Source organism: Myotis yumanensis, unplaced genomic scaffold, assembly GCF_028538775.1.
Source record: "Myotis yumanensis isolate MYYU_CA2020_CCGP unplaced genomic scaffold, mMyoYum1.0.hap1 SCAF_27, whole genome shotgun sequence".
In the NCBI taxonomy this organism is placed as follows: Eukaryota; Metazoa; Chordata; class Mammalia; order Chiroptera; family Vespertilionidae; genus Myotis; species Myotis yumanensis.
Window position 1 is genome coordinate 1,075,829 of NW_027223778.1, and position 23,201 is coordinate 1,099,029.

The window sequence follows — 23,201 nt, forward strand, 5'->3', positions numbered from 1 at the left end:
GTTCAGATGGCGAGCTGAATCTAGCAAGGAGATCTCACAGTGTGGTTTCCTTTGGCCTTCCATCACGCAGGCAGGTCCTCGTCTCTCACATGGATTCTAATCAAAGCCCCCTCGGGAACAGCACACTCCCGAGTCCTCTTGAGGGCAGGGCCACGGCTGTGTGGCCACCTATGTCTGCCAGGCCCTAGGACAGGCACGTGGTCCGGGCAGCTGCTCGGTCAAAGGACTAATCAGTGATTGCGGCTCCCCGATGGCCCCGCCGGCCCCACCCCCACCCCACCCCACCCCACCCCACCCCACCCCACCCCGCCCCTACGCACCGGCGCGCGAAAAAGCAGGCACGCACGCACGCATGCATGCACGCACGCACGCACACACCTGCACAAGGGGCGGGGCCTGAGGGCAGCGCTGCCTCGAGCCCCATTGGTTGGGACAGCTGGGTGGCGAGTGGCTCCCAGGTATTTAAGGCGGCACTCGCAGGGCTGTTTGCCAGAGCTTCAAGCGCAGAGGGCCCAGGAGCACCCAGGATGCAAGACCCCGGGTTTCCCACCGGCTCCCGGTTGTCCCCAAGCCCCCCGAGGAAGAGGACGCGGCTGTGGCGCCAGCGGCGGCCTCGCACGGTGTTCAGCGCACAACAGCTGCGGGTCCTGGAGGAATTCTTTGAGGGGAAAGCCTACGGGACCTATGAGGAACGCGAGACCCTGGCGGCCAGGCTGAACCTGCAGGACTCCCAAGTGAGGGTGTGGCTCAAGAACCGCAGGGCCAAAGAGCAAAGGTTGCAGCGACTGCGCAAGCAGCAAGGCCAGGGAGCCCAGGCTGCTCCCCAGCAACTGGCAGTCTGCGCCCCTCAGCCCGCGCCTGTGCCCTCGCCTGCAGGCCCTGCGTCCCAGGAGGGCCCTCTGCTCCCTGCCAGCCCTGTGCTGCCCACCATTCCTGTGCGCCCTGAGGAGCCAGTGTTCCCCGCTGGCCCTGTGTTCCCAGCCGGCACCATGCTCCCCGCAGGCCCTGGGCTCCCCGCTGGCCCTGTGTTCCCGGCCGGTCCTGTGCTCCCGGCGGGTCCTGTGTTCCCAGCTGGCCCTGTGCTCCCTGCAGGCCCTGGGCTCCCCGCCGGCCCTGTGTTCCCGGCCGGTCCTGTGCTCCCGGCGGGTCCTGTGTTCCCAGCCGGCCCTGTGCTCCCCGCAGGCCCTGGGCTCCCCGCTGGCCCTGTGTTCCCAGCTGGTTCTGTGCTCCCGGCGGGTCCTTTGCTCCCGGCCGGCTTTGTGCTCCTCGCTGGCCCTGTGCTCCCCACCAGCCCTGCACTCCCTGCCACCTCCGTACACCAAGGTGGCCTTGGTTTCGGCAGCCTACCTCCGCACAGGCCCTTGCATGTCTCCCCAGCAGCAGATCCCAGCGCCTCCAGCTACAGCCAGGCCTGCTCCGACCCTGCGCAAGGCGTCCAGGGCACGGGCCCCCCTGCACCTGCTCCCGCTCCTGCTCTGGCTCCATCCGAGGCCACAGTCTCGCCTCAAGGCCCCGATGAAGCCGGGCATTTCTCGCCAGAACCTGAGGCCACAGACCTGCTCTCACCCTATTGCTCCGCAGAGGAGCCCTTGTTCTCCCCCAGGCCCTGGTACGCCTTGGTGGCTGACAGCATACGACTCTGTGACTGACCTGGACCTCTTCCAGTTCCTGGATCTCCGCGGGAGTGTGTCCCCGCCAAGTCCTGCAGATGCCGCGGGACCAGAGGGGACCAGGGCGTGCGCCCACGCGGCTGCGAGGAGCGCAGGTCAGTGCGTCTCCGCCGCCAGTTGCTCCCTGCAGAGCTGGAGAACCTCTGAGCATCCACCCTGGGGAGTTGGCCTGGGCTCTGCACCCCGCCCCCCTGCCGCCAACACGCTGTGGTGGCCACTGCGCATGCGCGTGGCGGCGGGCCTGGGCTGCTGCGTCCGTCCGCGCGGTCCAGGCTGAGCCCATTAGGGCGCACGTGACCTCGCTGCCGGTTCACAGCGCTGGCTGGCAGCGCAATAGCTGCTGCTGGTTGCGGGACTCCCTGGAGAGCTGCTGCCCACAACCTTCCCAAGGACCCAGCCCAGCCTCCAAGCTCCTCCTGGCAGCGGGCTCTGGCGCCCGTGGGACTGGGCCAACTTTCGGAGTGTGCGCATCCGCGACTCCCGGCTTCCTGCTGCTTTTCCCATCGCATTCCCTGGACTCGGAGGATTCACCCCCTTCTCGCGGCGGCATCATTGAACACCTGGAAGACGCATCACGTCTTGTTGGGGGCTGGGGGGCATTTTAATTATTTATTTTATTTTATTTTATTTTATTTTATTTTATTTTATTTCATTTCATTTTATTTTATTTTATTTTATTTTATTTTATGTATTATGCTGTACGAAATGATTCATTAAATTCCGCTGCATATTCTTTTTATCACATACTAATAAAATTCTGCACAATATGTCGTGCTTGGGATTGGGTTTCATTTCTGATCATGTCAGATCATGTTTGGCATCATGGTTGTGCCACAAAGCTCAGGTCCCTGAGAGGAGAGTGGAGTCTGATGTTCCTTGAAATGACTGTAGTTTGGGCTCCACCTCTAGGTCCCTGCCTAATCCCAATCTCACAGTCAAGATCATCCCCACCCTCAGGGGCACTAAAAGCCCGTAGGAATTCATCCTCCAAAGGTGCCCCTCCCTTGTGGACCTTCCGCAACCTCACTGACCCTTTCAGAAATTCTCATTCCATGCCCACCCCAACCACATCCAAGGAGCCCTACCTGACCTGGACGACTTCTGAACATGTCCTGAACCCTACCCCTGCCCTCACCATGCCGTGAATATGCGAGCTCTCCACAGCTTCTAGAAGAAGGGTGCCAAGGGCTGATAGAAGTGATGAATTTACTCATAGATCAGCCGCGTCTCCACATTCCTCAGTTACAGTAAGAAAGAAACCAGATATCAGCCAACAGTGTGGAAAGTCACCTGGACTAGAGGAATGCCCCGGTAGACACAATGACATGCACATCGCAGTGTGACCCTGGAATTCCCTTCAGGATTGTTTTCCATCTCAGAGGGCAGAACATGACGCACCCTAGAGAGAAACCATGTGAATGTCATGGAAGAAGGAAAGGCTTTCTGCAATGGCCTGGGCTTAGAAACCACAATGCCATGCACCACCAAAGGAAGCCTTATGAGTGCAGTGAGTGTGGGAAAGCCTACAGTAGGACTTCTTTCCTTCGACAGCATAAGGCCATCCACACAGGAGAGTAACCACATGAATGTCCCCTCTGTGACAAAGCTCTCAATCAAAGATCTTACCCCAGAAAAGCTGGATTGAGTCCATCCTGGCAAGCAATGCTATGAATGCCACTAGTCAAAGCTCTGGCCTGGACCAGCACCAGAGAATGCACACGGGGCACAAACCACATGTATGTCCCCCGTGTGGGAAGGCTTTCCATCAAAAGTCTGAGCTGACGACAGGTTCCCACATAACACACAGCAGAGAGAATCCACGCGAATGCGGTCAGTGTGGGACCGCCTTCAGTCAACATGCGAATCTCATCAGATACCAGAGTTCCTACAAGGGAGAAGAGCCCTAGGCATGTCGGCTATGTGGAAAATCCTCCAGTCATGGTCCTTCCCTTAGAAAACATGACGGAACTCAACGAAGGAGAGGGAATCGTGAAAGACTGAGACTGCTTTACACATTATTCGCTCAAGTGAAATGATGCAGGGTAAAACCGGGTAAAACCAGGTGAAACCTTTTATTCATCAAACAACACTGGTCACGTACGGAATCATTCACGGTGTAAAAACCACTGTGTCTGAAAGGGAGGCATTCGCCAATCACTTCTTACACAACCTAAAATATCCCACACCAAGGATACAGCAATCCCAAATGGAAACACACATACTTAGTTGTTTTTATATTAGAAAATATGAGGGCATGTGTGCTGTTTGTGTGTGTGTGTGTGTGTGTGTGTGTGTGTTTGTGCATCTGCCTGTGTGAACACTTGTAAAGAGCCCTTCAACACACAGCTCAGCAAGTAATGAGATGTCTGTGGAAAAGAAAGTTGTTTATAGAACTGTGACATCCATTGCGGGAAGCTAGGGTGATCTGGCAACTTTGAATGTAGAATTTTGTAAGAAATTCATCTTTCAGAACAGCAATGCTTGCAGATACTTGAACAACAAAATGTGTTGCGAAAGAAGCAAAGTGTTGGTGTGTTAGTTCTCCTTATGCGGTTTTGAACACATACATTCAGGTTCACACAGCCCTTTCCCCAATGGCTGCTTGGAAAGATGGCAGCTCCCTCTGTCTATGTTTTCTTCAACACAATCCAGTGATGACGCAGCCAAGATCTTCTACCTCAGGTGCTAGATGCCACTGCAGAGCACGACCCTGCTCAGGCAAGGTCATCCGGGCATATCAAGGGCTCTCACGGGAAAATCTTGGTGGGACATCATTCTATGTCTCTGCTAAGTGGGGCCAGGAGACAGAGTACTAGACACTTTTTTTTTTGGTTCGTTACACACCCTGTTTTTCTTTTAGACGTCATGGAGCAGGGGGCCTCCAGTCCCGATTTACAAACCAAGGAATCGGTTGGGTTATCCCTTGTGGACGTCAAGGCCGTCAACTGCTGTGGAGACCAACGTGCTCCCAGGAAGCAGAAATCATGTCCAGTTAGGGGAGAAGCCACCCTGACACGGGAAGAGGCAGTTCAGATGGCGAGCTGAATCTAGCAAGGAGATCTCACAGTGTGGTTTCCTTTGGCCTTCCATCACGCAGGCAGGTCCTCGTCTCTCACATGGATTCTAATCAAAGCCCCCTCGGGAACAGCACACTCCCGAGTCCTCTTGAGGGCAGGGCCACGGCTGTGTGGCCACCTATGTCTGCCAGGCCCTAGGACAGGCACGTGGTGCGGGCAGCTGCTCGGTCAAAGGACTAATCAGTGATTGCGGCTCCCCGATGGCCCCGCCGGCCCCACCCCCACCCCACCCCACCCCACCCCACCCCACCCCACCCCGCCCCTACGCACCGGCGCGCGAAAAAGCAGGCACGCACGCACGCATGCATGCACGCACGCACGCACACACCTGCACAAGGGGCGGGGCCTGAGGGCAGCGCTGCCTCGAGCCCCATTGGTTGGGACAGCTGGGTGGCGAGTGGCTCCCAGGTATTTAAGGCGGCACTCGCAGGGCTGTTTGCCAGAGCTTCAAGCGCAGAGGGCCCAGGAGCACCCAGGATGCAAGACCCCGGGTTTCCCACCGGCTCCCGGTTGTCCCCAAGCCCCCCGAGGAAGAGGACGCGGCTGTGGCGCCAGCGGCGGCCTCGCACGGTGTTCAGCGCACAACAGCTGCGGGTCCTGGAGGAATTCTTTGAGGGGAAAGCCTACGGGACCTATGAGGAACGCGAGACCCTGGCGGCCAGGCTGAACCTGCAGGACTCCCAAGTGAGGGTGTGGCTCAAGAACCGCAGGGCCAAAGAGCAAAGGTTGCAGCGACTGCGCAAGCAGCAAGGCCAGGGAGCCCAGGCTGCTCCCCAGCAACTGGCAGTCTGCGCCCCTCAGCCCGCGCCTGTGCCCTCGCCTGCAGGCCCTGCGTCCCAGGAGGGCCCTCTGCTCCCTGCCAGCCCTGTGCTGCCCACCATTCCTGTGCGCCCTGAGGAGCCAGTGTTCCCCGCTGGCCCTGTGTTCCCAGCCGGCACCATGCTCCCCGCAGGCCCTGGGCTCCCCGCTGGCCCTGTGTTCCCGGCCGGTCCTGTGCTCCCGGCGGGTCCTGTGTTCCCAGCTGGCCCTGTGCTCCCTGCAGGCCCTGGGCTCCCCGCCGGCCCTGTGTTCCCGGCCGGTCCTGTGCTCCCGGCGGGTCCTGTGTTCCCAGCCGGCCCTGTGCTCCCCGCAGGCCCTGGGCTCCCCGCTGGCCCTGTGTTCCCAGCTGGTTCTGTGCTCCCGGCGGGTCCTTTGCTCCCGGCCGGCTTTGTGCTCCTCGCTGGCCCTGTGCTCCCCACCAGCCCTGCACTCCCTGCCACCTCCGTACACCAAGGTGGCCTTGGTTTCGGCAGCCTACCTCCGCACAGGCCCTTGCATGTCTCCCCAGCAGCAGATCCCAGCGCCTCCAGCTACAGCCAGGCCTGCTCCGACCCTGCGCAAGGCGTCCAGGGCACGGGCCCCCCTGCACCTGCTCCCGCTCCTGCTCTGGCTCCATCCGAGGCCACAGTCTCGCCTCAAGGCCCCGATGAAGCCGGGCATTTCTCGCCAGAACCTGAGGCCACAGACCTGCTCTCACCCTATTGCTCCGCAGAGGAGCCCTTGTTCTCCCCCAGGCCCTGGTACGCCTTGGTGGCTGACAGCATACGACTCTGTGACTGACCTGGACCTCTTCCAGTTCCTGGATCTCCGCGGGAGTGTGTCCCCGCCAAGTCCTGCAGATGCCGCGGGACCAGAGGGGACCAGGGCGTGCGCCCACGCGGCTGCGAGGAGCGCAGGTCAGTGCGTCTCCGCCGCCAGTTGCTCCCTGCAGAGCTGGAGAACCTCTGAGCATCCACCCTGGGGAGTTGGCCTGGGCTCTGCACCCCGCCCCCCTGCCGCCAACACGCTGTGGTGGCCACTGCGCATGCGCGTGGCGGCGGGCCTGGGCTGCTGCGTCCGTCCGCGCGGTCCAGGCTGAGCCCATTAGGGCGCACGTGACCTCGCTGCCGGTTCACAGCGCTGGCTGGCAGCGCAATAGCTGCTGCTGGTTGCGGGACTCCCTGGAGAGCTGCTGCCCACAACCTTCCCAAGGACCCAGCCCAGCCTCCAAGCTCCTCCTGGCAGCGGGCTCTGGCGCCCGTGGGACTGGGCCAACTTTCGGAGTGTGCGCATCCGCGACTCCCGGCTTCCTGCTGCTTTTCCCATCGCATTCCCTGGACTCGGAGGATTCACCCCCTTCTCGCGGCGGCATCATTGAACACCTGGAAGACGCATCACGTCTTGTTGGGGGCTGGGGGGCATTTTAATTATTTATTTTATTTTATTTTATTTTATTTTATTTCATTTTATTTCATTTTATTTTATTTTATTTTATTTTATTTTATGTATTATGCTGTACGAAATGATTCATTAAATTCCGCTGCATATTCTTTTTATCACATACTAATAAAATTCTGCACAATATGTCGTGCTTGGGATTGGGTTTCATTTCTGATCATGTCAGATCATGTTTGGCATCATGGTTGTGCCACAAAGCTCAGGTCCCTGAGAGGAGAGTGGAGTCTGATGTTCCTTGAAATGACTGTAGTTTGGGCTCCACCTCTAGGTCCCTGCCTAATCCCAATCTCACAGTCAAGATCATCCCCACCCTCAGGGGCACTAAAAGCCCGTAGGAATTCATCCTCCAAAGGTGCCCCTCCCTTGTGGACCTTCCGCAACCTCACTGACCCTTTCAGAAATTCTCATTCCATGCCCACCCCAACCACATCCAAGGAGCCCTACCTGACCTGGACGACTTCTGAACATGTCCTGAACCCTACCCCTGCCCTCACCATGCCGTGAATATGCGAGCTCTCCACAGCTTCTAGAAGAAGGGTGCCAAGGGCTGATAGAAGTGATGAATTTACTCATAGATCAGCCGCGTCTCCACATTCCTCAGTTACAGTAAGAAAGAAACCAGATATCAGCCAACAGTGTGGAAAGTCACCTGGACTAGAGGAATGCCCCGGTAGACACAATGACATGCACATCGCAGTGTGACCCTGGAATTCCCTTCAGGATTGTTTTCCATCTCAGAGGGCAGAACATGACGCACCCTAGAGAGAAACCATGTGAATGTCATGGAAGAAGGAAAGGCTTTCTGCAATGGCCTGGGCTTAGAAACCACAATGCCATGCACCACCAAAGGAAGCCTTATGAGTGCAGTGAGTGTGGGAAAGCCTACAGTAGGACTTCTTTCCTTCGACAGCATAAGGCCATCCACACAGGAGAGTAACCACATGAATGTCCCCTCTGTGACAAAGCTCTCAATCAAAGATCTTACCCCAGAAAAGCTGGATTGAGTCCATCCTGGCAAGCAATGCTATGAATGCCACTAGTCAAAGCTCTGGCCTGGACCAGCACCAGAGAATGCACACGGGGCACAAACCACATGTATGTCCCCCGTGTGGGAAGGCTTTCCATCAAAAGTCTGAGCTGACGACAGGTTCCCACATAACACACAGCAGAGAGAATCCACGCGAATGCGGTCAGTGTGGGACCGCCTTCAGTCAACATGCGAATCTCATCAGATACCAGAGTTCCTACAAGGGAGAAGAGCCCTAGGCATGTCGGCTATGTGGAAAATCCTCCAGTCATGGTCCTTCCCTTAGAAAACATGACGGAACTCAACGAAGGAGAGGGAATCGTGAAAGACTGAGACTGCTTTACACATTATTCGCTCAAGTGAAATGATGCAGGGTAAAACCGGGTAAAACCAGGTGAAACCTTTTATTCATCAAACAACACTGGTCACGTACGGAATCATTCACGGTGTAAAAACCACTGTGTCTGAAAGGGAGGCATTCGCCAATCACTTCTTACACAACCTAAAATATCCCACACCAAGGATACAGCAATCCCAAATGGAAACACACATACTTAGTTGTTTTTATATTAGAAAATATGAGGGCATGTGTGCTGTTTGTGTGTGTGTGTGTGTGTGTGTGTGTGTGTTTGTGCATCTGCCTGTGTGAACACTTGTAAAGAGCCCTTCAACACACAGCTCAGCAAGTAATGAGATGTCTGTGGAAAAGAAAGTTGTTTATAGAACTGTGACATCCATTGCGGGAAGCTAGGGTGATCTGGCAACTTTGAATGTAGAATTTTGTAAGAAATTCATCTTTCAGAACAGCAATGCTTGCAGATACTTGAACAACAAAATGTGTTGCGAAAGAAGCAAAGTGTTGGTGTGTTAGTTCTCCTTATGCGGTTTTGAACACATACATTCAGGTTCACACAGCCCTTTCCCCAATGGCTGCTTGGAAAGATGGCAGCTCCCTCTGTCTATGTTTTCTTCAACACAATCCAGTGATGACGCAGCCAAGATCTTCTACCTCAGGTGCTAGATGCCACTGCAGAGCACGACCCTGCTCAGGCAAGGTCATCCGGGCATATCAAGGGCTCTCACGGGAAAATCTTGGTGGGACATCATTCTATGTCTCTGCTAAGTGGGGCCAGGAGACAGAGTACTAGACACTTTTTTTTTTGGTTCGTTACACACCCTGTTTTTCTTTTAGACGTCATGGAGCAGGGGGCCTCCAGTCCCGATTTACAAACCAAGGAATCGGTTGGGTTATCCCTTGTGGACGTCAAGGCCGTCAACTGCTGTGGAGACCAACGTGCTCCCAGGAAGCAGAAATCATGTCCAGTTAGGGGAGAAGCCACCCTGACACGGGAAGAGGCAGTTCAGATGGCGAGCTGAATCTAGCAAGGAGATCTCACAGTGTGGTTTCCTTTGGCCTTCCATCACGCAGGCAGGTCCTCGTCTCTCACATGGATTCTAATCAAAGCCCCCTCGGGAACAGCACACTCCCGAGTCCTCTTGAGGGCAGGGCCACGGCTGTGTGGCCACCTATGTCTGCCAGGCCCTAGGACAGGCACGTGGTGCGGGCAGCTGCTCGGTCAAAGGACTAATCAGTGATTGCGGCTCCCCGATGGCCCCGCCGGCCCCACCCCCACCCCACCCCACCCCACCCCACCCCACCCCACCCCGCCCCTACGCACCGGCGCGCGAAAAAGCAGGCACGCACGCACGCATGCATGCACGCACGCACGCACACACCTGCACAAGGGGCGGGGCCTGAGGGCAGCGCTGCCTCGAGCCCCATTGGTTGGGACAGCTGGGTGGCGAGTGGCTCCCAGGTATTTAAGGCGGCACTCGCAGGGCTGTTTGCCAGAGCTTCAAGCGCAGAGGGCCCAGGAGCACCCAGGATGCAAGACCCCGGGTTTCCCACCGGCTCCCGGTTGTCCCCAAGCCCCCCGAGGAAGAGGACGCGGCTGTGGCGCCAGCGGCGGCCTCGCACGGTGTTCAGCGCACAACAGCTGCGGGTCCTGGAGGAATTCTTTGAGGGGAAAGCCTACGGGACCTATGAGGAACGCGAGACCCTGGCGGCCAGGCTGAACCTGCAGGACTCCCAAGTGAGGGTGTGGCTCAAGAACCGCAGGGCCAAAGAGCAAAGGTTGCAGCGACTGCGCAAGCAGCAAGGCCAGGGAGCCCAGGCTGCTCCCCAGCAACTGGCAGTCTGCGCCCCTCAGCCCGCGCCTGTGCCCTCGCCTGCAGGCCCTGCGTCCCAGGAGGGCCCTCTGCTCCCTGCCAGCCCTGTGCTGCCCACCATTCCTGTGCGCCCTGAGGAGCCAGTGTTCCCCGCTGGCCCTGTGTTCCCAGCCGGCACCATGCTCCCCGCAGGCCCTGGGCTCCCCGCTGGCCCTGTGTTCCCGGCCGGTCCTGTGCTCCCGGCGGGTCCTGTGTTCCCAGCTGGCCCTGTGCTCCCTGCAGGCCCTGGGCTCCCCGCCGGCCCTGTGTTCCCGGCCGGTCCTGTGCTCCCGGCGGGTCCTGTGTTCCCAGCCGGCCCTGTGCTCCCCGCAGGCCCTGGGCTCCCCGCTGGCCCTGTGTTCCCAGCTGGTTCTGTGCTCCCGGCGGGTCCTTTGCTCCCGGCCGGCTTTGTGCTCCTCGCTGGCCCTGTGCTCCCCACCAGCCCTGCACTCCCTGCCACCTCCGTACACCAAGGTGGCCTTGGTTTCGGCAGCCTACCTCCGCACAGGCCCTTGCATGTCTCCCCAGCAGCAGATCCCAGCGCCTCCAGCTACAGCCAGGCCTGCTCCGACCCTGCGCAAGGCGTCCAGGGCACGGGCCCCCCTGCACCTGCTCCCGCTCCTGCTCTGGCTCCATCCGAGGCCACAGTCTCGCCTCAAGGCCCCGATGAAGCCGGGCATTTCTCGCCAGAACCTGAGGCCACAGACCTGCTCTCACCCTATTGCTCCGCAGAGGAGCCCTTGTTCTCCCCCAGGCCCTGGTACGCCTTGGTGGCTGACAGCATACGACTCTGTGACTGACCTGGACCTCTTCCAGTTCCTGGATCTCCGCGGGAGTGTGTCCCCGCCAAGTCCTGCAGATGCCGCGGGACCAGAGGGGACCAGGGCGTGCGCCCACGCGGCTGCGAGGAGCGCAGGTCAGTGCGTCTCCGCCGCCAGTTGCTCCCTGCAGAGCTGGAGAACCTCTGAGCATCCACCCTGGGGAGTTGGCCTGGGCTCTGCACCCCGCCCCCCTGCCGCCAACACGCTGTGGTGGCCACTGCGCATGCGCGTGGCGGCGGGCCTGGGCTGCTGCGTCCGTCCGCGCGGTCCAGGCTGAGCCCATTAGGGCGCACGTGACCTCGCTGCCGGTTCACAGCGCTGGCTGGCAGCGCAATAGCTGCTGCTGGTTGCGGGACTCCCTGGAGAGCTGCTGCCCACAACCTTCCCAAGGACCCAGCCCAGCCTCCAAGCTCCTCCTGGCAGCGGGCTCTGGCGCCCGTGGGACTGGGCCAACTTTCGGAGTGTGCGCATCCGCGACTCCCGGCTTCCTGCTGCTTTTCCCATCGCATTCCCTGGACTCGGAGGATTCACCCCCTTCTCGCGGCGGCATCATTGAACACCTGGAAGACGCATCACGTCTTGTTGGGGGCTGGGGGGCATTTTAATTATTTATTTTATTTTATTTTATTTTATTTTATTTTATTTTATTTCATTTCATTTTATTTTATTTTATTTTATTTTATTTTATTTTATGTATTATGCTGTACGAAATGATTCATTAAATTCCGCTGCATATTCTTTTTATCACATACTAATAAAATTCTGCACAATATGTCGTGCTTGGGATTGGGTTTCATTTCTGATCATGTCAGATCATGTTTGGCATCATGGTTGTGCCACAAAGCTCAGGTCCCTGAGAGGAGAGTGGAGTCTGATGTTCCTTGAAATGACTGTAGTTTGGGCTCCACCTCTAGGTCCCTGCCTAATCCCAATCTCACAGTCAAGATCATCCCCACCCTCAGGGCCACTAAAAGCCCGTAGGAATTCATCCTCCAAAGGTGCCCCTCCCTTGTGGACCTTCCGCAACCTCACTGACCCTTTCAGAAATTCTCATTCCATGCCCACCCCAACCACATCCAAGGAGCCCTACCTGACCTGGACGACTTCTGAACATGTCCTGAACCCTACCCCTGCCCTCACCATGCCGTGAATATGCGAGCTCTCCACAGCTTCTAGAAGAAGGGTGCCAAGGGCTGAAAGAAGTGATGAATTTACTCATAGATCAGCCGCGTCTCCACATTCCTCAGTTACAGTAAGAAAGAAACCAGATATCAGCCAACAGTGTGGAAAGTCACCTGGACTAGAGGAATGCCCCGGTAGACACAATGACATGCACATCGCAGTGTGACCCTGGAATTCCCTTCAGGATTGTTTTCCATCTCAGAGGGCAGAACATGACGCACCCTAGAGAGAAACCATGTGAATGTCATGGAAGAAGGAAAGGCTTTCTGCAATGGCCTGGGCTTAGAAACCACAATGCCATGCACCACCAAAGGAAGCCTTATGAGTGCAGTGAGTGTGGGAAAGCCTACAGTAAGACTTCTTTCCTTCGACAGCATAAGGCCATCCACACAGGAGAGTAACCACATGAATGTCCCCTCTGTGACAAAGCTCTCAATCAAAGATCTTACCCCAGAAAAGCTGGATTGAGTCCATCCTGGCAAGCAATGCTATGAATGCCACTAGTCAAAGCTCTGGCCTGGACCAGCACCAGAGAATGCACACGGGGCACAAACCACATGTATGTCCCCCGTGTGGGAAGGCTTTCCATCAAAAGTCTGAGCTGACGACAGGTTCCCACATAACACACAGCAGAGAGAATCCACGCGAATGCGGTCAGTGTGGGACCGCCTTCAGTCAACATGCGAATCTCATCAGATACCAGAGTTCCTACAAGGGAGAAGAGCCCTAGGCATGTCGGCTATGTGGAAAATCCTCCAGTCATGGTCCTTCCCTTAGAAAACATGACGGAACTCAACGAAGGAGAGGGAATCGTGAAAGACTGAGACTGCTTTACACATTATTGGCTCAACTGAAATGATGCAGGGTAAAACCGGGTAAAACCAGGTGAAACCTTTTATTCATCAAACAACACTGGTCACGTACGGAATCATTCACGGTGTAAAAACCACTGTGTCTGAAAGGGAGGCATTCGCCAATCACTTCTTACACAACCTAAAATATCCCACACCAAGGATACAGCAATCCCAAATGGAAACACACATACTTAGTTGTTTTTATATTAGAAAATATGAGGGCATGTGTGCTGTTTGTGTGTGTGTGTGTGTGTGTGTGTGTGTGTGTGTGTTTGTGCATCTGCCTGTGTGAACACTTGTAAAGAGCCCTTCAACACACAGCTCAGCAAGTAATGAGATGTCTGTGGAAAAGAAAGTTGTTTATAGAACTGTGACATCCATTGCGGGAAGCTAGGGTGATCTGGCAACTTTGAATGTAGAATTTTGTAAGAAATTCATCTTTCAGAACAGCAATGCTTGCAGATACTTGAACAACAAAATGTGTTGCGAAAGAAGCAAAGTGTTGGTGTGTTAGTTCTCCTTATGCGGTTTTGAACACATACATTCAGGTTCACACAGCCCTTTCCCCAATGGCTGCTTGGAAAGATGGCAGCTCCCTCTGTCTATGTTTTCTTCAACACAATCCAGTGATGACGCAGCCAAGATCTTCTACCTCAGGTGCTAGATGCCACTGCAGAGCACAACCCTGCTCAGGCAAGGTCATCCGGGCATATCAAGGGCTCTCACGGGAAAATCTTGGTGGGACATCATTCTATGTCTCTGCTAAGTGGGGCCAGGAGACAGAGTACTAGACACTTTTTTTTTTGGTTCGTTACACACCCTGTTTTTCTTTTAGACGTCATGGAGCAGGGGGCCTCCAGTCCCGATTTACAAACCAAGGAATCGGTTGGGTTATCCCTTGTGGACGTCAAGGCCGTCAACTGCTGTGGAGACCAACGTGCTCCCAGGAAGCAGAAATCATGTCCAGTTAGGGGAGAAGCCACCCTGACACGGGAAGAGGCAGTTCAGATGGCGAGCTGAATCTAGCAAGGAGATCTCACAGTGTGGTTTCCTTTGGCCTTCCATCACGCAGGCAGGTCCTCGTCTCTCACATGGATTCTAATCAAAGCCCCCTCGGGAACAGCACACTCCCGAGTCCTCTTGAGGGCAGGGCCACGGCTGTGTGGCCACCTATGTCTGCCAGGCCCTAGGACAGGCACGTGGTGCGGGCAGCTGCTCGGTCAAAGGACTAATCAGTGATTGCGGCTCCCCGATGGCCCCGCCGGCCCCACCCCCACCCCACCCCACCCCACCCCACCCCACCCCACCCCGCCCCTACGCACCGGCGCGCGAAAAAGCAGGCACGCACGCACGCATGCATGCACGCACGCACGCACGCACACACCTGCACAAGGGGCGGGGCCTGAGGGCAGCGCTGCCTCGAGCCCCATTGGTTGGGACAGCTGGGTGGCGAGTGGCTCCCAGGTATTTAAGGCGGCACTCGCAGGGCTGTTTGCCAGAGCTTCAAGCGCAGAGGGCCCAGGAGCACCCAGGATGCAAGACCCCGGGTTTCCCACCGGCTCCCGGTTGTCCCCAAGCCCCCCGAGGAAGAGGACGCGGCTGTGGCGCCAGCGGCGGCCTCGCACGGTGTTCAGCGCACAACAGCTGCGGGTCCTGGAGGAATTCTTTGAGGGGAAAGCCTACGGGACCTATGAGGAACGCGAGACCCTGGCGGCCAGGCTGAACCTGCAGGACTCCCAAGTGAGGGTGTGGCTCAAGAACCGCAGGGCCAAAGAGCAAAGGTTGCAGCGACTGCGCAAGCAGCAAGGCCAGGGAGCCCAGGCTGCTCCCCAGCAACTGGCAGTCTGCGCCCCTCAGCCCGCGCCTGTGCCCTCGCCTGCAGGCCCTGCGTCCCAGGAGGGCCCTCTGCTCCCTGCCAGCCCTGTGCTGCCCACCATTCCTGTGCGCCCTGAGGAGCCAGTGTTCCCCGCTGGCCCTGTGTTCCCAGCCGGCACCATGCTCCCCGCAGGCCCTGGGCTCCCCGCTGGCCCTGTGTTCCCGGCCGGTCCTGTGCTCCCGGCGGGTCCTGTGTTCCCAGCTGGCCCTGTGCTCCCTGCAGGCCCTGGGCTCCCCGCCGGCCCTGTGTTCCCGGCCGGTCCTGTGCTCCCGGCGGGTCCTGTGTTCCCAGCCGGCCCTGTGCTCCCCGCAGGCCCTGGGCTCCCCGCTGGCCCTGTGTTCCCAGCTGGTTCTGTGCTCCCGGCGGGTCCTTTGCTCCCGGCCGGCTTTGTGCTCCTCGCTGGCCCTGTGCTCCCCACCAGCCCTGCACTCCCTGCCACCTCCGTACACCAAGGTGGCCTTGGTTTCGGCAGCCTACCTCCGCACAGGCCCTTGCATGTCTCCCCAGCAGCAGATCCCAGCGCCTCCAGCTACAGCCAGGCCTGCTCCGACCCTGCGCAAGGCGTCCAGGGCACGGGCCCCCCTGCACCTGCTCCCGCTCCTGCTCTGGCTCCATCCGAGGCCACAGTCTCGCCTCAAGGCCCCGATGAAGCCGGGCATTTCTCGCCAGAACCTGAGGCCACAGACCTGCTCTCACCCTATTGCTCCGCAGAGGAGCCCTTGTTCTCCCCCAGGCCCTGGTACGCCTTGGTGGCTGACAGCATACGACTCTGTGACTGACCTGGACCTCTTCCAGTTCCTGGATCTCCGCGGGAGTGTGTCCCCGCCAAGTCCTGCAGATGCCGCGGGACCAGAGGGGACCAGGGCGTGCGCCCACGCGGCTGCGAGGAGCGCAGGTCAGTGCGTCTCCGCCGCCAGTTGCTCCCTGCAGAGCTGGAGAACCTCTGAGCATCCACCCTGGGGAGTTGGCCTGGGCTCTGCACCCCGCCCCCCTGCCGCCAACACGCTGTGGTGGCCACTGCGCATGCGCGTGGCGGCGGGCCTGGGCTGCTGCGTCCGTCCGCGCGGTCCAGGCTGAGCCCATTAGGGCGCACGTGACCTCGCTGCCGGTTCACAGCGCTGGCTGGCAGCGCAATAGCTGCTGCTGGTTGCGGGACTCCCTGGAGAGCTGCTGCCCACAACCTTCCCAAGGACCCAGCCCAGCCTCCAAGCTCCTCCTGGCAGCGGGCTCTGGCGCCCGTGGGACTGGGCCAACTTTCGGAGTGTGCGCATCCGCGACTCCCGGCTTCCTGCTGCTTTTCCCATCGCATTCCCTGGACTCGGAGGATTCACCCCCTTCTCGCGGCGGCATCATTGAACACCTGGAAGACGCATCACGTCTTGTTGGGGGCTGGGGGGCATTTTAATTATTTATTTTATTTTATTTTATTTTATTTTATTTTATTTTATTTCATTTCATTTTATTTTATTTTATTTTATTTTATTTTATTTTATTTTATGTATTATGCTGTACGAAATGATTCATTAAATTCCGCTGCATATTCTTTTTATCACATACTAATAAAATTCTGCACAATATGTCGTGCTTGGGATTGGGTTTCATTTCTGATCATGTCAGATCATGTTTGGCATCATGGTTGTGCCACAAAGCTCAGGTCCCTGAGAGGAGAGTGGAGTCTGATGTTCCTTGAAATGACTGTAGTTTGGGCTCCACCTCTAGGTCCCTGCCTAATCCCAATCTCACAGTCAAGATCATCCCCACCCTCAGGGGCACTAAAAGCCCGTAGGAATTCATCCTCCAAAGGTGCCCCTCCCTTGTGGACCTTCCGCAACCTCACTGACCCTTTCAGAAATTCTCATTCCATGCCCACCCCAACCACATCCAAGGAGCCCTACCTGACCTGGACGACTTCTGAACATGTCCTGAACCCTACCCCTGCCCTCACCATGCCGTGAATATGCGAGCTCTCCACAGCTTCTAGAAGAAGGGTGCCAAGGGCTGATAGAAGTGATGAATTTACTCATAGATCAGCCGCGTCTCCACATTCCTCAGTTACAGTAAGAAAGAAACCAGATATCAGCCAACAGTGTGGAAAGTCACCTGGACTAGAGGAATGCCCCGGTAGACACAATGACATGCACATCGCAGTGTGACCCTGGAATTCCCTTCAGGATTGTTTTCCATCTCAGAGGGCAGAACATGACGCACCCTAGAGAGAAACCATGTGAATGTCATGGAAGAAGGAAAGGCTTTCTGCAATGGCCTGGGCTTAGAAACCACAATGCCATGCACCACCAAAGGAAGCCTTATGAGTGCAGTGAGTGTGGGAAAGCCTACAGTAGGACTTCTTTCCTTCGACAGCATAAGGCCATCCACACAGGAGAGTAACCACATGAATGTCCCCTCTGTGACAAAGCTCTCAATCAAAGATCTTACCCCAGAAAAGCTGGATTGAGTCCATCCTGGCAAGCAATGCTATGAATGCCACTAGTCAAAGCTCTGGCCTGGACCAGCACCAGAGAATGCACACGGGGCACAAACCACATGTATGTCCCCCGTGTGGGAAGGCTTTCCATCAAAAGTCTGAGCTGACGACAGGTTCCCACATAACACACAGCAGAGAGAATCCACGCGAATGCGGTCAGTGTGGGACCGCCTTCAGTCAACATGCGAATCTCATCAGATACCAGAGTTCCTACAAGGGAGAAGAGCCCTAGGCATGTCGGCTATGTGGAAAATCCTCCAGTCATGGTCCTTCCCTTAGAAAACATGACGGAACTCAACGAAGGAGAGGGAATCGTGAAAGACTGAGACTGCTTTACACATTATTCGCTCAAGTGAAATGATGCAGGGTAAAACCGGGTAAAACCAGGTGAAACCTTTTATTCATCAAACAACACTGGTCACGTACGGAATCATTCACGGTGTAAAAACCACTGTGTCTGAAAGGGAGGCATTCGCCAATCACTTCTTACACAACCTAAAATATCCCACACCAAGGATACAGCAATCCCAAATGGAAACACACATACTTAGTTGTTTTTATATTAGAAAATATGAGGGCATGTGTGCTGTTTGTGTGTGTGTGTGTGTGTGTGTGTGTGTGTGTGTGTTTGTGCATCTGCCTGTGTGAACACTTGTAAAGAGCCCTTCAACACACAGCTCAGCAAGTAATGAGATGTCTGTGGAAAAGAAAGTTGTTTATAGAACTGTGACATCCATTGCGGGAAGCTAGGGTGATCTGGCAACTTTGAATGTAGAATTTTGTAAGAAATTCATCTTCAGAACAGCAATGCTTGCAGATACTTGAACAACAAAATGTGTTGCGAAAGAAGCAAAGTGTTGGTGTGTTAGTTCTCCTTATGCGGTTTTGAACACATACATTCAGGTTCACACAGCCCTTTCCCCAATGGCTGCTTGGAAAGATGGCAGCTCCCTCTGTCTATGTTTTCTTCAACACAATCCAGTGATGACGCAGCCAAGATCTTCTACCTCAGGTGCTAGATGCCACTGCAGAGCACGACCCTGCTCAGGCAAGGTCATCCGGGCATATCAAGGGCTCTCACGGGAAAATCTTGGTGGGACATCATTCTATGTCTCTGCTAAGTGGGGCCAGGAGACAGAGTACTAGACACTTTTTTTTTGGTTCGTTACACACCCTGTTTTTCTTTTAGACGTCATGGAGCAGGGGGCCTCCAGTCCCGATTTACAAACCAAGGAATCGGTTGGGTTATCCCTTGTGGACGTCAAGGCCGTCAACTGCTGTGGAGACCAACGTGCTCCCAGGAAGCAGAAATCATGTCCAGTTAGGGGAGAAGCCACCCTGACACGGGAAGAGGCAGTTCAGATGGCGAGCTGAATCTAGCAAGGAGATCTCACAGTGTGGTTTCCTTTGGCCTTCCATCACGCAGGCAGGTCCTCGTCTCTCACATGGATTCTAATCAAAGCCCCCTCGGGAACAGCACACTCCCGAGTCCTCTTGAGGGCAGGGCCACGGCTGTGTGGCCACCTATGTCTGCCAGGCCCTAGGACAGGCACGTGGTGCGGGCAGCTGCTCGGTCAAAGGACTAATCAGTGATTGCGGCTCCCCGATGGCCCCGCCGGCCCCACCCCCACCCCACCCCACCCCACCCCACCCCACCCCACCCCACCCCGCCCCTACGCACCGGCGCGCGAAAAAGCAGGCACGCACGCACGCATGCATGCACGCACGCACGCACACACCTGCACAAGGGGCGGGGCCTGAGGGCAGCGCTGCCTCGAGCCCCATTGGTTGGGACAGCTGGGTGGCGAGTGGCTCCCAGGTATTTAAGGCGGCACTCGCAGGGCTGTTTGCCAGAGCTTCAAGCGCAGAGGGCCCAGGAGCACCCAGGATGCAAGACCCCGGGTTTCCCACCGGCTCCCGGTTGTCCCCAAGCCCCCCGAGGAAGAGGACGCGGCTGTGGCGCCAGCGGCGGCCTCGCACGGTGTTCAGCGCACAACAGCTGCGGGTCCTGGAGGAATTCTTTGAGGGGAAAGCCTACGGGACCTATGAGGAACGCGAGACCCTGGCGGCCAGGCTGAACCTGCAGGACTCCCAAGTGAGGGTGTGGCTCAAGAACCGCAGGGCCAAAGAGCAAAGGTTGCAGCGACTGCGCAAGCAGCAAGGCCAGGGAGCCCAGGCTGCTCCCCAGCAACTGGCAGTCTGCGCCCCTCAGCCCGCGCCTGTGCCCTCGCCTGCAGGCCCTGCGTCCCAGGAGGGCCCTCTGCTCCCTGCCAGCCCTGTGCTGCCCACCATTCCTGTGCGCCCTGAGGAGCCAGTGTTCCCCGCTGGCCCTGTGTTCCCAGCCGGCACCATGCTCCCCGCAGGCCCTGGGCTCCCCGCTGGCCCTGTGTTCCCGGCCGGTCCTGTGCTCCCGGCGGGTCCTGTGTTCCCAGCTGGCCCTGTGCTCCCTGCAGGCCCTGGGCTCCCCGCCGGCCCTGTGTTCCCGGCCGGTCCTGTGCTCCCGGCGGGTCCTGTGTTCCCAGCCGGCCCTGTGCTCCCCGCAGGCCCTGGGCTCCCCGCTGGCCCTGTGTTCCCAGCTGGTTCTGTGCTCCCGGCGGGTCCTTTGCTCCCGGCCGGCTTTGTGCTCCTCGCTGGCCCTGTGCTCCCCACCAGCCCTGCACTCCCTGCCACCTCCGTACACCAAGGTGGCCTTGGTTTCGGCAGCCTACCTCCGCACAGGCCCTTGCATGTCTCCCCAGCAGCAGATCCCAGCGCCTCCAGCTACAGCCAGGCCTGCTCCGACCCTGCGCAAGGCGTCCAGGGCACGGGCCCCCCTGCACCTGCTCCCGCTCCTGCTCTGGCTCCATCCGAGGCCACAGTCTCGCCTCAAGGCCCCGATGAAGCCGGGCATTTCTCGCCAGAACCTGAGGCCACAGACCTGCTCTCACCCTATTGCTCCGCAGAGGAGCCCTTGTTCTCCCCCAGGCCCTGGTACGCCTTGGTGGCTGACAGCATACGACTCTGTGACTGACCTGGACCTCTTCCAGTTCCTGGATCTCCGCGGGAGTGTGTCCCCGCCAAGTCCTGCAGATGCCGCGGGACCAGAGGGGACCAGGGCGTGCGCCCACGCGGCTGCGAGGAGCGCAGGTCAGTGCGTCTCCGCCGCCAGTTGCTCCCTGCAGAGCTGGAGAACCTCTGAGCATCCACCCTGGGGAGTTGGCCTGGGCTCTGCACCCCGCCCCCCTGCCGCCAACACGCTGTGGTGGCCACTGCGCATGCGCGTGGCGGCGGGCCTGGGCTGCTGCGTCCGTCCGCGCGGTCCAGGCTGAGCCCATTAGGGCGCACGTGACCTCGCTGCCGGTTCACAGCGCTGGCTGGCAGCGCAATAGCTGCTGCTGGTTGCGGGACTCCCTGGAGAGCTGCTGCCCACAACCTTCCCAAGGACCCAGCCCAGCCTCCAAGCTCCTCCTGGCAGCGGGCTCTGGCGCCCGTGGGACTGGGCCAACTTTCGGAGTGTGCGCATCCGCGACTCCCGGCTTCCTGCTGCTTTTCCCATCGCATTCCCTGGACTCGGAGGATTCACCCCCTTCTCGCGGCGGCATCATTGAACACCTGGAAGACGCATCACGTCTTGTTGGGGGCTGGGGGGCATTTTAATTATTTATTTTATTTTATTTTATTTTATTTTATTTTATTTTATTTCATTTCATTTTATTTTATTTTATTTTATTTTATTTTATTTTATGTATTATGCTGTACGAAATGATTCATTAAATTCCGCTGCATATTCTTTTTATCACATACTAATAAAATTCTGCACAATATGTCGTGCTTGGGATTGGGTTTCATTTCTGATCATGTCAGATCATGTTTGGCATCATGGTTGTGCCACAAAGCTCAGGTCCCTGAGAGGAGAGTGGAGTCTGATGTTCCTTGAAATGACTGTAGTTTGGGCTCCACCTCTAGGTCCCTGCCTAATCCCAATCTCACAGTCAAGATCATCCCCACCCTCAGGGGCACTAAAAGCCCGTAGGAATTCATCCTCCAAAGGTGCCCCTCCCTTGTGGACCTTCCGCAACCTCACTGACCCTTTCAGAAATTCTCATTCCATGCCCACCCCAACCACATCCAAGGAGCCCTACCTGACCTGGACGACTTCTGAACATGTCCTGAACCCTACCCCTGCCCTCACCATGCCGTGAATATGCGAGCTCTCCACAGCTTCTAGAAGAAGGGTGCCAAGGGCTGAAAGAAGTGATGAATTTACTCATAGATCAGCCGCGTCTCCACATTCCTCAGTTACAGTAAGAAAGAAACCAGATATCAGCCAACAGTGTGGAAAGTCACCTGGACTAGAGGAATGCCCCGGTAGACACAATGACATGCACATCGCAGTGTGACCCTGGAATTCCCTTCAGGATTGTTTTCCATCTCAGAGGGCAGAACATGACGCACCCTAGAGAGAAACCATGTGAATGTCATGGAAGAAGGAAAGGCTTTCTGCAATGGCCTGGGCTTAGAAACCACAATGCCATGCACCACCAAAGGAAGCCTTATGAGTGCAGTGAGTGTGGGAAAGCCTACAGTAAGACTTCTTTCCTTCGACAGCATAAGGCCATCCACACAGGAGAGTAACCACATGAATGTCCCCTCTGTGACAAAGCTCTCAATCAAAGATCTTACCCCAGAAAAGCTGGATTGAGTCCATCCTGGCAAGCAATGCTATGAATGCCACTAGTCAAAGCTCTGGCCTGGACCAGCACCAGAGAATGCACACGGGGCACAAACCACATGTATGTCCCCCGTGTGGGAAGGCTTTCCATCAAAAGTCTGAGCTGACGACAGGTTCCCACATAACACACAGCAGAGAGAATCCACGCGAATGCGGTCAGTGTGGGACCGCCTTCAGTCAACATGCGAATCTCATCAGATACCAGAGTTCCTACAAGGGAGAAGAGCCCTAGGCATGTCGGCTATGTGGAAAATCCTCCAGTCATGGTCCTTCCCTTAGAAAACATGACGGAACTCAACGAAGGAGAGGGAATCGTGAAAGACTGAGACTGCTTTACACATTATTCGCTCAAGTGAAATGATGCAGGGTAAAACCGGGTAAAACCAGGTGAAACCTTTTATTCATCAAACAACACTGGTCACGTACGGAATCATTCACGGTGTAAAAACCACTGTGTCTGAAAGGGAGGCATTCGCCAATCACTTCTTACACAACCTAAAATATCCCACACCAAGGATACAGCAATCCCAAATGGAAACACACATACTTAGTTGTTTTTATATTAGAAAATATGAGGGCATGTGTGCTGTTTGTGTGTGTGTGTGTGTGTGTGTGTGTGTGTGTGTGTGTGTTTGTGCATCTGCCTGTGTGAACACTTGTAAAGAGCCCTTCAACACACAGCTCAGCAAGTAATGAGATGTCTGTGGAAAAGAAAGTTGTTTATAGAACTGTGACATCCATTGCGGGAAGCTAGGGTGATCTGGCAACTTTGAATGTAGAATTTTGTAAGAAATTCATCTTTCAGAACAGCAATGCTTGCAGATACTTGAACAACAAAATGTGTTGCGAAAGAAGCAAAGTGTTGGTGTGTTAGTTCTCCTTATGCGGTTTTGAACACATACATTCAGGTTCACACAGCCCTTTCCCCAATGGCTGCTTGGAAAGATGGCAGCTCCCTCTGTCTATGTTTTCTTCAACACAATCCAGTGATGACGCAGCCAAGATCTTCTACCTCAGGTGCTAGATGCCACTGC